Here is a 3,838-nt window from a genome sequence, read left to right on the forward strand (position 1 = left end):
CATACATGCACAGGCATCTGCACAGACATACGGGTACCCACTCACCCACACGCCAACACACATCCATATCACACACTCACAGACCCTGCTCTGATTCCGGAAGTGCGCTTTGACACCAAGTTAGTTAAGAAGGCTGGTGGTCTCTTGGTGCTGATGTTCAGTTTGGGTTTCTCCAGCTTCGTACCTATGGTACTGAGGACAGAGTGTGTTTCAGAAAGAAAATGCCTTGACCTTGAGGGAGTCTGCAGTTTCATGGAACAAAGCAAACATCACCTTAGGGAGAGAAACTTGTCCAAACAAATACAATCTGCTGTTCTAAAGGGAAAGGCTCTGTCCATGCTGGTGAGGCTGAGCTAGCTCCCTTTGTACAAGAGAACCACACCATGGTGACACACTTCCTCCATACCTCTTTTCTCTTCCCACTGACTGCCTACCAAAGACATGTGACCGAGTAACCTCACATGGGGATAAGAACAAGGGAAGAAACTTCACAGTTGTGGGGTTTTGTTGTTTTGTTTTCTGGCTTTGTTTGGTTTTGGTTTTGCTTTTCAGTTAAAAACTTCAGAGGGTAGAATGGGAAGCTGAGGATTCTAAGTCAAACATTGCTTAATTCACAAGTCCGACTCTCGTGAGGTTGCTGGCAGTTTTGCAGAGTCCATGTACACGGTGAAGTACACAGTCTTTTTCACTCCTCCTAGGTCGTCTCTTGATTCTCCCTCCCACTTGAAACTGTCTCTTGCTGGTTTCTTAAGCTCTGATCCTAAAACAGATGGCTCTGGCTGGGATGGCTGGCCAGAACATGATGTTCTTGAACTGTGTGACCAGGAAAAGTAGAGGAGCAAGAGATAATCATGCAGTATAAGCAAGCTTGTAGTGACGGCGACCAACCAGGGTAGACGAGTCTCCAGTTCTTTACATCGTTATATTTATTTATAGACTTTTTGCTTTCAAACATAGACAATCTCACACAGAGAAAACACACAGGGGGACGTCCAGTCATCATCATGATCTGTTTGAGAGTGCAGCAAATAGTAATGGGGGGGGGGGAGACCCTGTTCCATATACTATTTTGAGAGTCAAGGTATTTTTTTCTGGGTAGGGGTCAGCAAATCCATACAGACCACACAGACCAGACACAGTCTGATTCTGGGAGATAAGACTTTACAACTTCTTAAAATACATATTTTTTTTTAAAAAAAATGACAGGGAAAAAGAGGAAGAGAGAGATTTCTATATTTAGTTGATAAATCCTAAAATATTTTTGTATCTAGTCTTTCACAGGAAAGCCTGTTGCCTCTTGACATCACTGCAGTCCCCAATGGCTTTGAAAGGGGGTCCCTGGTAAGCAGCTGTGGAGGAGAGAAGAGTGAATGAGGGGTGTAAGAAACAGCCTTTGAGGAAACACACGCCATCAGTGGGAATAACTCAGTCACTTACCTTCCAGGGAAAACAAGAAATATAGTTGCGCTCTGAGCTTAGGAGGAAAGGGATCTGGGTGGCAAAGACATGGGTGTCACAAGGGGCTTAGGATGACTGCTTCCAGAATCAAGCTGGTGCCAAGTTCAGGAAAGGGCCAGGTCACCTCCGACTGGAGTCACCACGGTGGCTTCTCAGAAGAGGTTGAACCGCGGTGGCTGATCAGAGAGAGGCTGGAGGTTACAGGAAGTAGATAACCACAGTACAAAGGTAGGAAATGCAAGGTCACCGGGGAGTCATATTTCATAAGGAAAAGGCCTCGCGGGGAAGCCATGACAGATAAGCTTAGAGAGAAAGATTGGGTTCAGATTGCAAAAAGTCTTGACTGGCAGGGTCCATGCACAGATGCCAACTTCTAAATCAATCCTTTTACTGAGGATTTTTTCCCCTGATTTTTACTTTTCCTTATGTAATTGTCGTGATATGGTGGTCTGGCGTGTACACCTGCCTCTCTAGTGTCTTCATCGGCACCTCTGGTTAGGCCTATCCCCCACCCCCGCAAAAAAGGTGTGTTCAAATGCCAAGAAACCACAAAATCAGAGAAATCGATTCATTTCTTTGAAAGCGATCAAAATTACAAACAAAACATTTAAAGGAGTATGGGATGACGTTCAGAGTCAAGTTGAAGAGTTGCATAAGGCTACACGCTCAGACATGTGTTACCAGTGGAAAGGCACTGCCAGGGTTTGTGACGTCCTCCCGCACCACATGACCACACGCCACCATCTTCTAGTCCTGCTTGCCTGAAAATGACAAGCCTGTTTTCTATCTTCATGATTTCTTGTTCACCTCATAGGTCTATCACCTATGAACAGGTTCCAGAAAACAGATCATATACTGTTACCTGCTTTTATCATACAGGTGAAACCACATACCTGTATCATGTGCCTATGACTTAAATCTGTGCTCTGGGCTGTTTCTGATGTGCACCCAAGTTTTGGTTTACAGAAGCCTACTACATACGATGTAGTCTTAAGAACCAGTCTTCTTTTCTTCTATATTGTTTCAAAAAAGACATTTAAATTAATATTGAAACAAACAATAAGCAATTCAGGAAATGAGACGCTGGTTACAAATGTCCTGTTCTGCCTGTAGGCCGCTCAAAGCCTAGCATGTCTTGCCAGGGAACTCCTTGTCCTTACGGGAGCATACGGTCAGCTTACCACACCAAGTTCACTTTTAGTTGCCGTGACATTCATCTGCACTCTTTTCAGCAATTTGTTTTTACAAACCACCAGTTCCGGCTTGTGAGCAAACAGTTCCAGGTCCTAAACACTCTGTCCCTCGGTCCGAGTTCACTATCTAAACTCACTCAGTGCACTTCTAATGGCCCCAAGTTCCACTTCAGGACAGTTGAGCAAGAAACTTCACAGAGCTGTGTACGACTCACACTCCCGACAGCACAGACCTTGACTTTTACAACCCGGTCCTGCAGGACATAATGTGACTTTGATGGTGATAATTCTGCTATCCATCACCATTACTTTGGCACTTGGGTGTATCAAATGACCAGCTTCATAAATAAAATCCTAATCAAGATGAATCTAGAGGGCATGTCTCCATTCCCATTGACAGATCCCTTCCCTCACCCACCCAGGAACGCCTGAAGACTCTGCTATAGCGCGTGGGCCTAGGTACCCAGTCTCGAGGGAGAAAAGTAACTGCTTAAGATTTCTTTCATCAAACATAATTTCGGGAGTGTTGACAATCCTTCCACCCGTGACTGCCAAAAAGGGAAAGAAACTCTGAGGGTGGAGGAGCAGTTTGCTTCCCTGGCACTTCCTTGAGATCCTCTCCTTTGGCTGTGTCCTTCGCAGGCAGGATTCCATTCTCAATAATAACCATATGCTTGCCTCCCCTTGAAAACAACCTGAGTTGCAAAAACCCCCCTCATTTTTAGAAACATCTCTTTAAAGCAATCAGTTCCATAAATTATACATGCTGCCATGCATTTTCCAGTAGGTAGTCAACAGCAGTCCTATGGATACTCATTTCCACATTAAAGTGGGAGAAACCCAGAAGTCCCCCCCACCTCCACCCCCCCACTTCTCCTCCCCCCCCCAACTCCCTGAGTGACTGAAAGGCAGAGACACCCTTTGAAAAACCTGTTCACTCCGGCAGGGAAGTTTTGCTTCTCTTTCCAGGGGCACCATTGAAGGCTTATGTAATCATTTTCAGCAGATTGATGCTGTAAGTGATTAAAAAAAAACTATATGAAATTAAACCTGCAGTTAGAGTTTATTGAAAATATAGGTTACTTTAATTTTGTTGATGACAGAAGTACAGAAGTAGAAATGATTGGATTATGCAGCTGCATTCAGATCACATGAACCATGGCTTTGGGGGTACAGGAGGATGCTGG

The 3,838-nt window shown here is 44.7% G+C and overlaps 1 long non-coding RNA gene across 1 annotated transcript; it reads right to left on the reverse strand.

The window, feature by feature from the left end:
* Positions 1-908: 908 nt before the first annotated feature.
* LOC146895834 (uncharacterized) lies at positions 909-3,475 on the reverse strand. The gene is made up of 2 exons (XR_015005383.2): positions 1,438-3,475; positions 909-1,349 (listed from the first exon to the last, which is right to left on the reverse strand). It is a non-coding gene; the product is annotated as an uncharacterized LOC146895834 (long non-coding RNA).
* Between the last annotated feature and the right edge of the window lie 363 nt (positions 3,476-3,838).

Source organism: Myodes glareolus, chromosome 1, assembly GCF_982192425.1.
Source record: "Myodes glareolus chromosome 1, mMyoGla1.1, whole genome shotgun sequence".
NCBI classification, from domain to species: domain Eukaryota; kingdom Metazoa; phylum Chordata; class Mammalia; order Rodentia; family Cricetidae; genus Myodes; species Myodes glareolus.